This window comes from Lissotriton helveticus, chromosome 7, assembly GCF_964261635.1.
Source record: "Lissotriton helveticus chromosome 7, aLisHel1.1, whole genome shotgun sequence".
Lineage (NCBI taxonomy): Eukaryota > Metazoa > Chordata > Amphibia > Caudata > Salamandridae > Lissotriton > Lissotriton helveticus.
This window is the reverse complement of record NC_136068.1, coordinates 496,153,922-496,167,497: the sequence shown is the minus strand read 5'-3', so window position 1 is coordinate 496,167,497 and position 13,576 is coordinate 496,153,922.

The window sequence follows — 13,576 nt, the reverse complement described above, 5'->3', positions numbered from 1 at the left end:
CTGTGCTGATGACGGAGTGGTTCCGTCATGGCCCACTCGGCGCGCCTGTGCGGCGCGGATTCCACGCCTGTGCTGGGTGTTCTATTGAGCGGGCGGGGCCATGACGGAACCGCTCCTCCATAAGCACAGCGCTACCGAGGCTGATGATGGAGCGGTTCCGTCACCAGCAGGAGAGCGCCGCGCGGCCCCCCTACCCCCTAGGGCTGCGGCGGAATTGCCGCCGCAGCGAAGGGGTTAAGCAAGCTGTTTCCCAGAGTCACATGGCACTGGGCTAACCTGCCAATGGCGATCAAACCGTGAGCCCCCGTGTTCCGGAGTCAGCCACCTCTTGCACCACACCTCTTCCTCTTCACCAACCTCCATTTTGTTCATTATCACACATCAGAGCACTTTCATATCTGTGCAGTCAGGTTGTGTGCTGTACAATACCTCTTGCGTTTAAAGAAATAGACTATCATTTTGCTCCATGTTAAATAAGAATCTAGTCCACATATAGGGTACACGTGAACCCTGACATACCTCTTAATCAGGCCCACTGGAATTATGTGATTTTGAGGCATTATTATGGCCTTGCCGAATAATCCAAATGCAGCATAACCTGCAGATTTTAACAAAATACATTTTCTAGCCCAAACAGATAAAAAACTGATAAGTTACAAAAAACGCAGCAACACTTAATGCTGTTCAGTGGAAAGCCCTTTACAAATGTTGACTGGTCATCTTTCTGTTGCTTATTGCTGTACTTTAGTTCCAGACTACTCATGAGATGAAAACACCTTTGCCTTGATAGTCATAGTATGGTAAAAATGACAAAATAATGAGGTTATACTATCACAAAAGGTGCTGCATAATGCCACATAATTTGCCTTTACTTGCTGCACAAGTTAGTAAGCCTGTCTACCATTATCATCAGGGCGGGGGCAGGAATGTTTCTGAGTTCATGTTAAAAAAACTCTGACTTTTAACAAATACATCTTAATACAGTGATATAATCTGACGTACTAAAATACAAACCTTCTGTGTGTGAAACAAATATGCCCTTTGGAATTTTGATGACATCGTCCATTGGTGATGGGACATGCTACTTTCTTTTGCTGTGAGCCATGAACAACACCCTGCCTTTCATTCATGCAGGGGCAGGACTCACTTCACACCTAAGGGCACTCAAGTACCCGTCTAATTGTTGGTTTCATTCAATACAGCCATTAGATTTCTGAAGCCCTTTCAGCTCAGGGCTGCAAGGCCCAGGTGAGGGCCCCCCCCTCCCTCCCTCTCCTGTGCCTCGCAGTGCTGTATCTTTACCGCTCTCCGGAGCCTAGTAACACTGGAGTCGTTTGAAAAGCAGTGATCTAGCACCAGGACATCCCAGGGCAGGGCTGGGCCGGCCTGGCTGTAGCTGGCATCTGGTTTTTTCCCAGTGGATCGGAAGTGTGAGGGCTGGTTTTGGAGCAGTGGCTGCCGTTTTAGGTCGAGCCTGTCAATACGCTTGCGCATTGAGCTTGCGAGAGATATTGGGGCTTAACCAGAGCTTAACCATCGGGCGATTTGACCTAAAAAGCGCGTGCACATCAAAGCCACCAGCCTCCCTCCCACAGGCATCCCCCAGCGTGCGCTGTGCCTCAGGCATTTCTCTTCCCCTAATGTATTCACTGCCCACGGCTTTCACTTTGACGGCCGCCAGGCCGTCTCTCGCCTCACGCTTATCACACCCCCCCCTTCTCTCTAGCACGCTAACACTCATTCCACAGCCTCTCTCCCATTGGCTCTTCACTTAGTGCACGCTCTTTTGAATGGGTGTTGTTGCGCACATAAGTTAAAATGTACATAGAAGGCATTTAAAAATGCCATGGAGACTAGTTTTTCACAGGCGGCGTGCTGGAAATGTTATGCAGCAGAATGAACTTGCTTGAGTGCAAAGTCTTCTAACTGTAGAACCTAATGTGTCTTTTCACCTCCCCTCAGTCCTTGATCAGGACACGGGGCTGCGACCATGCGATGCGTTTATCTTATTCACAAATGGCCGCTTGAGGCCAAAGTACGCACACCCTCCTCCTTTAATGGGTTCTGTTACACAGCCTGTAAAACGCGGCAAACAATGCCAGTGGGAAGGAACGCAGTTTGGTCTGGAAACTATGTTCCACATGCCTTAGTAGGAGTGCTATTTATTAGTTTATAAGTTGCGACGAGGTTCATGGAGTGGAAAGTGTATGCATGTTTTCATTGAAAAGACAAACTCCTATATATTTTGAAATACAAATATGCGCCCTGGATCGCACATGCAAACCAAATGTCAGCCTGTGAGCCGCCTCTCTCTGCACTCATGCTGGTTTATTTACACTTCAAAGGAATTTTCTCCCCCGCCCCCCTCCGCGCAATGCCAGAGCTTGTTCTAATTGCTCCTTTGCTCGCACTCCCCCTTCCTTCACTTCAGCTTTAATCAGGCTCCTTTGTTTGTACTTTTGCGATCTCATAACCCAAGCTCAGCTCGTTTCCTTTTTGTTTTGTCTGCCCAGTGGGATTATTGGTTTATTTTATTTTCCTCATCCTTTCCTCCTTCCCGTGTTATTACCCACGTGTGCAGGGAGCAATACTGCTCACTCATGGAACACTGCTCATTCCCCCACGGACCTCCTCCCGAGGTGACAGGCACCTTGGCCGATCCTTCCCCTCACCTCCTGGGGCTTGCGAACCCTACTTGCAGCCTGCTGGTGCACCGCAGTGTTCCCCGCGATGCAATAATAGGTGTGCCTCTTTTATTCTGTTTGCCACAGTTAGGTATTAGTACTACTTTCACTCTGTGTCTATGCTTTAAGCTACTGGAAGCCATTTGACCCATTGCAAAATGGGATCTCAAAGAAGTATTGTACATTATATATGTAAAGCGTAAGTGCCTCTCTCGGAAGCACTGTAAGATTTAAAACTTCAGGCCCAGAAAAGAGAAGTTAAATTATTAAGATTTTCTTTACTCAAAGGGCCCTCTTGAAATAATTGTTGTTTTGAGAACATCTGTGGTGTCAAAGGAATTTTTGCTCCAGCCGTGAACAGGAAATGCTAATTACCATACATACCTCCAGAATCCTTTGCGCACAAAACATCGTGTTTATGAGGCTGACAGGTAATAGAGTACAGTTCGGAGTTTTGCTCCTGGTTTTTTATTGCCCATTGACACTGTGGTTTGCGCACTCTGTCAATTTGTTTTTTATTCTACCACTGGGCAAAGTACCATTAGATGTGTGCTTAAAAATATCAGCATTACTTATTCACTCGTGCATGGCTCGGTCTTGGATGTATTTTTATCGGCCATTAACTCTGTGGTTTGCGCACTCTGTCAATTTTTTACAAACTTTTTTTATATTCTCCCACTGGGCAAAGTAACATTTGATGTGGGATAAAAAATATCAGCATTCGTTAATCACTCGTGCATGGCTTACTTTTTTTTGTATCAATTGTTCTCTCTCTCTCTCTCCCTTCTCTCTCTTTCTCTCTCTCGCTCTCTCTCTCTCTCTCTCTCTCCCTTAACTCTCTCTCTCTCTCGCTCTCTTTCGCTTCCCTTCCTTTACTCTATCTCCCCTTATTTCTCTCTCTCTCTTTGACTCCTCTTCATTCACTCTCTCTCACCTTTAGTCTTTTTCCTCTTGCTCTCTTTTCTCTCACTCATTCCCACACTTGACAGGACCAACAGTGGGCGCTTCTTACACACAGGTACAACAGAGGGCGCATCTCACACAGACAGGAACAGCGGCCACATCTCACACAGACAAGAACAGAGGATGCTTCTCACACAGACAGGAACAACAGAGGGAGCATCTCACATAGACAGGAACAGGGGGCGCATCTCACACAGGCAGGAACAGGGGGCACAACTCACACACAGGATCAACAGGGGGCGCATCTCACAGACACAAACAACAACAGACATCTATCTATCTATCGCCCTCACTCTATCGCCATCACTCTATCTATCGCCCTCACTCTATCTATCACCCTCACTCTATCTATTTATCTATCGCCCTCACTCTATCTGTCTATCTATCTATCTATCTATCGCCCTCACTCTATCTATCTATCTATCTATCGCCCTCACTCTATCTATCTATCACCCTCACTCTATCTATCTATCGCCCTCACTCCATCTATCTATCTATCTATCTATCTATCTATCTATCTATCTATCTATCTATCTATCTATCTATCTATCTATCTATCTATCTATCTATCTATCTATCTATCTCTCTATCTATCTATCTATCGCCCTCACTCGATCTATCTATCTATCTATCTATCGCCCCCACTCTATCTATCTATCTATCACCCTCACTATATCTATCTATCGCCCTCACTCTATCTATCTATCACCCTCACTCTATCTATCTATCGCCCTCACTCTATCTATCTATCTATTGCCCTCACTGTATCTATCTATCGCCCTCACTCTATCTATCTATCTATCGCCCTCACTCTATCTATCTATCTATCTATCGCCTTCACTCTATCTGTCTATCTATCGCCTTCACTCTATCTATCTATCTATCTATCTATTGCCCTCACTCTATCTATCGCCCTCACTCTATCTATCTATCTATCGCCCTCACTCTATTTATCTATCTATCGCCCTCACTCTATCTATCTATCTATCGCCCTCACTCTATCGCCATCACTCTATCTATCGCCCTCACTCTATTGCCATCACTCTATCTATCTATCGCTCTCACTCTATCGCCATCACTCTATCTATCTATCTATCTATCTATCAATCGATCGCCCTCACTCTATCGCCATCACTCTATCTATCTATCTATCGCCATCACTCTATCGCCCTCACTCTGTCTATCGCACTCACTCTATCGCCATCACTCTATCTATCTATCACACTCACTCTATCTATCTATCGCACTCTATCTATCGCATCACCACAGCATCACTCAGCACCACCACAGCATCACTCAGGGGCACCACAACATCACTCAGGGGCACCACAACATCACTCAGCGCCACCACAGCACCAATCTGTGCAACCATTCAACAACAACTGGTTCAAATATGTTCTCTCAATGTTTTAAGCTTTATTACAAATGTCACAAAAAGATGTTAATATTTCACTTCTGTTCTTGGTTTTTCGTCTCAATAAAATACACTAAACATAATCTTCACAAAAGTTATTTACAAAACTTTAAGCTATTGTCGTTATAAATTACATTAACTTTTAGTTAAGTATTAATCATTTAAAAAAATTAAAAGCCATTGTTATTTGTAATATCAATACATCTAAGTCATGTAAATACAACGCATATTGCATTACAAATGCTATAGGTATCACATTTGCGAAAGTTATAACTATTGGCATTGTAAAAGACAAAGCTACTAATTTCGCTATTTTCAAAACCAAAACATAAATAAAAAATGTGTTATTTACAATAACAGTAGCTCAAACTTTCCTAATGCGAGACCTATTGCATTGCAAATGCTTGTTGTTAATGGGAACAGTTCTGCGGCAGTGCTACAATTTCAACCTCCTGTAACAAAAGTAGCAACAATGCGGCCCACTAGCACCCTCCCATCCCCACCCCCCAGGGGCTGGTCCATTAGAATTGCCAGGGCTGGTTTGTGTTCCCCACCCTGCCGTACCCCAGGGTAACAGTGCGCTTTACATGTCTCAATAACAATAACACTAATATCTGGCTCGGCCCCCTTAGCTGTGAGCAGGCGCGAGGCCCTGAGCGGCAGCTGTGCACACTGCCCATGCCTAGCGACGTCCCTGGCTAATCAATGGGAGAAATACATTCTACAGTTTTTTTTTATTTCCCCCTGAACTCCTCTAAAATATTGCCATGTATGCCCTCTGCTCCTTCCAACCACCAGCCTTGGTAGGTTTTTGAATGTTTTTGGCCATTTGCATACTTTTATCACTTTCCATCTGCTGGCAATTATTTTTCCCCAATACACTCTGAAATGGGGCGTATCTTTAGTATTACCTCCTGAACAGATCTAAGGTTCAACATAATCTATAAATGAATACTCCATAATTGATTGACGTTTTATGAGCCACTCAGTCCAGTAGTGAGGACACAAAGAGGTAGATGTAAATTAAGGTTCATTTCACATTTCGCAGACAGCAAGTGACAAAAAAAACAGCTACTATCACAGGACCTAGATGTCTCTTCTGGACATAGGTGCGCTTTGAAAATACAGATGTTATGTTCTAGCCCCGCAAGACCAATAAACTCCGCTTCTGACCAGTCATTTTGCATTCCTGGGCAGCAGTCTGGGGAGGCAAGCTTATCAGCAAGGTGTATAAAAGCGTTTTAATTTTTCACCATCCCAACATTTAACACCTTTACTTTCAAGTGAACTGACTCACTCAGATGTTGACTTCCTGTTATGTCCTCCATGAAAGAGGGTCCAGCTAATTTTAAAGTTTTATCTGCACGTTCCTTAAACAAAATGTAACTTTCTGTGCGTTCACCTGAGGATTCGCGCCCTTCAATACTCTCACCCCAAGTTCTTTGAAAACAAGCATTTGCAATGCAATAGGTCTCGCTTTTGTGAGTGTTGAAGCTATTGGCATTGTAAATGACAATGCCTTTCTATCTGTTTTGATAATTAAAACATAAATAAAAGGCACTGCCATTTATGCCATTAGCTGAAACTCTTGTAAATGCGAGACCTATTTCATTTCAAATAAGTGGCAGCCATTGTCCGGGCTGCTTGGAAAGTGAAAGCATGCATGGCGTGCTGAATGTTGCCGAAAAGCATGTTGTGCCTGCAGTACGAGGAACTTGTTAAAGAAAATAGTGCTCACAGACAGTGAATAAGACATATCGTGTAACAACAGAAGTTAAAGGGCCAGTCCTCAAGGGAGGTTACAAATGAAGACAAGGCGGTACTAAGGAGGGACTGAAAAGCCTATTAACGAATCAGAAGCCAGCATTTACAAAGGGCAATGAAACACGCAATATAAAGTATCAGTGGAGAGTGGGCGGAGCTTCAACTCCATACGCGAATACAGCATGCCTCGCAGAGCAGCGCACGCGCTGCCCAGCGTTAACCTAAAAATCTTAAAGCACTATTGTATTTGGCTCTGGGTGTAGGGTTCAGCAAGTACACAGTACATGGGGCAGATTCTCTAGCACCGCAGACTCAGAATGCTGTCCATAACTTGGAATTAAGGCACAAGATTTCCTAAACCCTTGGTTTAGAAGAAGACCTCTCAAACAGATACACTTGTTTATTGTGCCACTCTGTCAAGCAACATAAAGGTAATTATTAAGGGGGGTGACGTAAATTATCATTTCAAATGGTATTAGTGTTCTTTTTTATCAAACCGTAACGATTCTGAGTGTTTAAAGGCATCACCAAGAATCTGCCTTATTATAGCTCTATGGAGTGGGTACATCAGCTCTTTCTCAAACTCCTGGGCCATAGGTATGTGCTTTACCGCTGATACAATCTGCATAATTCCCCTATGTAGGTGGTTGCCTTTCTGCTCCCTGCAAGATTTCGTTCCATGTTAAAGAATTCAATGAGCACTGCGTTGCTCGCCCAGCGCACTTAAAGGTTTCAAAATTGGCCTTTGTCAATGATTGACTCAAATGCCAGACGAATCTGGGACTGTTTTGAAGGGGACGTTTGAGGGGAAAAACCCTACAAGTGCAACATTGTGCTAGATTTAACATATGTTAGTTCTTCCAATAAAAGATTGTTTGACAGCCACCATAAGTTAAGACAGACACCAGTTTTGCCATTGTTACTGTAAGTGTCTTCTCTGATGTGTGGCTTATCAAGTTTGTATGAAATGTTGAAGGCGATAAGTTATTGTGCCTTTTTAAAATGTGTTTTCCGACAATGATGCACAACTACAACGTCGGTAAAAAGCCTAAAACTATAGAGCATCACCGGGTTTGTCAAAGCCAGTTCATATAAAAAACGAGACCTTTTGGCTAGGTTTGTGCTTGTTCAGGCTGCAGCCGCAGCCATGGTCGCAGGAGTGACAGATATAGGAATCAATACATTTCTGGGGAATGGCAAACAAGGAACCGGTTTTACTGCACAGCTTAGTCAAACATAACAGAGTCCAAAGTATTGTGCAAAGTTCTCTATTTTGAATCAATGTGCTGACATGATCCATTTGAAAAGAAACTTGCACTTGGAAGACAGCTTAAGTAACTGTGATTAAAATATTTTTTCAATATTAATGAATTTGAGCCAATAACTGATCGGGTTGGCTTATGTCATCCTTTGACATTTAACTCCCTTTATTATCTCTCTTTAATGGTGTACTTCTTTTTGAGAATTTAGGGCCACATGTACGTCCGTCAGGTTTTGTGACTCACAAATTGCGATTTTTAGTACAACAGTTGTCTCAGACACTCTTTGTGATTCTCAAATGCGTTGTAAGGTAACTACCTCATTAATATTCATGAGGCAGGTCACAATTTGCGACCCATTGGGAATGGCTGGCACTCAGAGGGATGGTAGAATGCTGGGTTCAGCAGACTACCATGTCTGTGACTGCTTTTTAAATACAGCTGTTTTTGGGGGGTTTTATGAAATGTAGCCCGTTTTCATTAAAGGAAAACAAAATGCATTTCAAAAATAAAAATGAAAAGTTTTCTTTTCAATTTTTTAGAGTGGTCAGTGGTCCTTGTGACCACTGTCTGCTCTGAAAGAATGTTGCTGCCCCTTCCTGTTTGGAATGGCTTACCACCAATTTGTAAGTCAGTAATAGGTTATAAATATGGTTGGTACATCTGAAAATACATTTCACTGGTCGCAAACCACCCAGTGGGCCATTTGCAACCGGTAAAATGCACTGTACGCCTCTCCCTTACTTATCTATGAGATGGAAGATGTGCAATAGCAAATCCACTATATAACATTCATTGACTCCAGGGAGAATAACAATGCTCTCACATCCTTCTGCTCCAACAATGAAGCTATTCATAAACTTGCAGACATGGTCAAGAAGATTTTTATACAGTTCAAAACCTATTACGAAAAGTAAATCCTCAGTTATCCAATCAAGAAAATTATGTAAAACTATCCAGGCATCATTTACCTGAAATAAAGCAAACGTATCGCTTCTGCCGCAGGAGTAGCATTAGCAGAAGGATGGTTAACTCAACACAAATATGATTACGTTAATAGAACACATCCCTGTAATCCTACAATTTATAAATTACCCAAGATATACAGTATTTAGACAGGCCTGTCTCCTGCTGGTGTACATAGGTGCTCTCGGTCCTGTGTGCCTAACTACGAGTATCTGGTATCCCATTTTTTTAAATGTTGTCCTCCGCCTCATGCTTACCTAGTTGGCATGCGAAGGCCTAGGCCTACCCTTTGATAAGAGGTACTGGTCCTTTCCTGGAACTGGAAGGAGCACCATGCCTGCAGTCCATAGTGGCAGAGGACTACTGTCCCAGGCACAGGTTCACACGTTACTATGGTGATGGCAGCTTACCATGTTATTAGAAATCTTAGTGTAATCAGACTTTTTCTCTGTTTCACGGAAGTGAGAGCCGACTTGCCCCCTCATATAAAGATCTGCTGCGTCAGACGAGCCTAGTACCTTGCACTAAGATCCCAAGTGCATGGGTGTATGTATGTTGTGGGTGGTGTTTGTGTTACACCCATACTTGAGTGTCTGAATGAACCAGAGTGACAGAAGCCAGTAGTTTACATTTTGGAAACTCTTGCTCTGTTCATATGCACAACATAAAGTTTATATTCCTTTTCCAGGCAGTGGAAGTGTATTGCTGACATTCCTGAGAGTCGAGGGAGAGAATCAAGACATGTTAAATGCGGAAAGTGGAGGTGGACTGCTCCTTAAAAATTTGATTTCGCCCTTCTGATTCAAGGAACCGCTGATTAGTCTTACTGAAAATGCCATTTGATGGATTGTGAGGTTGGAGGATGGAACTGCCGTTTCTATTTTTAGTTTAAAAAAAAAGTGTTTTTATTGAAAATTTCAACAGGCATATAGTGAGACATCTCTACAAGAAAAGTAAGCTTAGAGCATATAGCGGGCGGGACAGACAAGCATGTCTTCCCTAATATGCCAAAGCAAGCAATGAAAATATGCCCAATAGGCGGTTTGACATCATGCGTGGAAGGGCCTATAAGAGACATAAAAAAACCAACAAGAACTAAACCCCCCCCCCCCCCTCGCAATCCCCCCGCCCCCCACCCCGACCAGTGTGCCTGTGAAAGTCAGTGTTACCAGCATGGTGTCGCAGAAGCGCGATGGGGCCAGAAGTAAATTCACCGAGAGTCATTGGTGGTGTTAGTGAGGCGCATAACCCTAAGGTATTTGGGGCATGTAATTTCATTGAATTTCTTGGATAGGAGGGTCAGCAGAGGAAGCCACGTTTTACGGAAGGCGTCTGAGGAGTTAGTGAGAGTGGCGTGGATGCGCTCCATCCCAAGGGTGAACCACAGTTTGTGGAGCCAACCAGTGTGAGTAGGTTTAGTCATAGAGCCCCAGAGCGACAATACGTGTTGCGTGGCTGCCTGCATAGCGATGCCCATCTGTCTCCCACGCAATGATTTCAGGGGGAACATTAATGCATTGGGTAGGCCCAGCACAGTGTATGCCGGGAATCTCGGGACCTCAGTCTCAAAGGTGGAGTCAATCTCGTCTAGGACTTGTTTCCAAAAGTCCCCCAGCTCCGGACAATCTTAGAGGATGTGGGTTAGGGTACCCTGTTCCCCGCACCCTCTCCAGCATAGGTCGCTGCGCTTCGGGTTCCCTTGGTGTAGTCGGACTGGAGTAAGGTGCCAGTATATGGCGAGTTTCACTGCTGTCTCCTTTGCCTTGGTGTTGCGTGTGGTGTGTGATGCCCTATAGTAGATGTACCCCCATTCTTTGGGTGACAAGGCCCTCCCCAGTTCCACCTCCCAACGTCTTTGGCCAGCTGATTTAGCCAGGGCGGGTAAAGGTGCGAGCATTTTATAAAGTTCGGAGATGAGGTGCTTGTCTGTAGTTTTGGTAAGCAGCCATTTTTCAAAGTCCGTCATGGGGCGGCTCACCAGGGTGATGATTTTAGGGTCAGTGAGCCAGTGTCGGAGTTGTAGGTATTGGAAGAGATGGGGACGCTCTAACTCATATCCCTGCTTAATGTCCTCAAAGGTAAGAAATCCGTTCATGTCAAAAAGGTGACCCGCAGCCCGGCAGGTCGAGCCCCGCCACTGAGAGAATGTGCCTGTGCCCTCGCCCGGGGGGGGAAGTCAGGGTTGTCTAGTATGGGAGTGAAGGGGGAGGGGAAGGTGGTCAGCCCATGTTTAAGTGCTACTCGATTCCACACCTGTAGAGTTGTGCGGGTGATGGGGGACCGCGACATATATCTCGGCCTTTGGTGTGTAGCCAGGAATGGGATTCTCCACAGCGGCGCTCGCGCCATGGCTCTATCCTGGAAGAGCCATCTTTTCTCTGATTCGGGTCTGTACCACTCCACCAGGTATCGGAGTTGGGATGCCTGGAAGTATCGCACCAAGTCTGGGACTCCAAGGCCGCCCTCGTCCATGCTTCTGTACGTGAGCAATTTTTGAAGTCGTGCTCTCTTACCTCCCCAGATAAAAGTAGATAGTAAGTCCTGCAGGGCTTTCAATGTGCCTTTTGGGGGCATGATTGGGATAGTTTGAAACAAATATAAAATCCGTGGCAGGATCGACATTTTCACAGCTGCCACCCGTCCCAGTAGTGAGAGAGGTTGTTTGGACCACCTCGCCAGGTCCGATCGGATCTGGGTGGTGAGAGTGGCGTAATTGGTGGAAACTGTGAGATCCGTCGAGGGAGTCAAGGTTATTCCTAGGTACTGTATTTGGGCGGCTAACTGAAGGCCACTAGCGTGTCCTATGGTCGGGGCTTGCGGGCGCGCGTGTTTGCCTAGCGGTAAAATTAGGGATTTTGTGACATTAATGCGGAAGCCCGAGACCGCCCCAAACGAGTCCAGTTCTTCCACGAAGGCAGGTATTGAGGAATCAGGACTGTCTAGGGTGGCTATGACGTCGTCCGCGTAAAGACTGATAGGATGGGGTTCGTGTCCGAAGTCAATGCCCTCTATCTTTGGGTTGTCCCGGACTCTCTGGGCAAGCGGCTCAATGTACATTGCGAATAGGAGGGGGGAAAGGGGACACCCCTGCCTGGTGCCTCGCTGGATCTCGAACGGGAGCGAGTGCAGGCTCCCCAGTCGAACCGTGGCCTGCGGGCGATGGTAACAGCCCGCTATTCGTGAGCAAAAACGGTCACTAAGGCCAAACCGGCGTAGCACATGCTGTAGGTAATTCCAGTTCACGCGATCGAACGCTTTTTCTGCGTCGATGGCGAGAAGCGCAGAGTCCGAAGCCTGAAAATGTGTCTTATCAATAAGGTGGAGTACTCGTTTGGTGTTGTCACTACATTGGCGGCCAGGAACGAATCCGGATTGATCAGGTTCCAAAAGACCAGGCAGGCACGGGCCAAGGCGTGCTGCAAGAATACCTGTATAAAGTTTTAGGTCTAAGTTTAACAATGAGATGAGGCGGAACGCGGAGCATTGCGTGGGTTTTTTCCCTGGTTTAGGAAGCACCACTACTTCAGCGGCCAACATGTCCGGAGGTATGGCTCCCGCCCCCTCAAAGGAATCGAAGAGGCGGGCAAGCACCGGGGCCAGGCGCCGGCTGAAAAGCTTATAAAAGCCGGCCGAGAAGCCGTCCGGCCCTGGGGATTTGAGTGGGTGCAGTCGAGATATGGCAGCTAGGACTTCTTCTTGGCTTATGGGGGCGTCGAGAGCCTCCGCAGTAAACTCGGGGATTGCAGTGACGGCCGCAGTGGCCAGGTACGCCTCAATGTCCCCGGGTGGGACCTCCTCCTCCCTGTACAGAGAAGCGTAGTAGGAACGAAATGTCTCGGCTACCTGTGCATCGTCCGCGAGTACCTCACCACTGTCGCCGACCAAGGTATTGATTTTGGCCCGCTGGGTCTTAGCTTTTAGAGCGCTAGCCAGTAGGCGACCTGTCTTGTTCCCTCCGACATAATAGGAATGTCGTAGGCGGAGAGCTGCGAATTCCGCCCGGTCTATATCCAGACTGGCGAGTTGGGCCCGAGCCGCTTTCAGCTGTTTCCACACGCGGGGGGCACAGGTGCGGCTGTGTACTCGCTCCAATTCCACCACCCGTGCCGTAAGTTCCTCTCTCTTGCTCTTACGGTCTTTAGCTTCCGCTGCAGCGATGGCTATGAGTTCGCCCCGCACAACCGATTTCAGAGCCCCCCAGAGCGCCGTCATCGAGATGCCAGGCGTGTCGTTGGTGGCTAGGTAAGCATCAATGCAGTCCCCAATACTTTTAGTGACAGCAGGTCGCTGCAGCAGTGTTTCACGGAGGCGCCATGGGCCTCGGGGGCGATGGAGTGTGCGGAAAGTGAGGGAGAGTTCCACTGCGTCGTGGTCCGAGAGGGCTGCAGGTATTATGGCAATCTCCTTAAGTATTTTAAGGAGGCCCGAGGAACCCAGGAAGTGGTCAAGCCTGGCGTAGGTGTGGTGTACATGGGAGTAGAATGTGAATTGTGAGGCGGTCGGGTGTCGGGCTCTCCAAAGGTCTA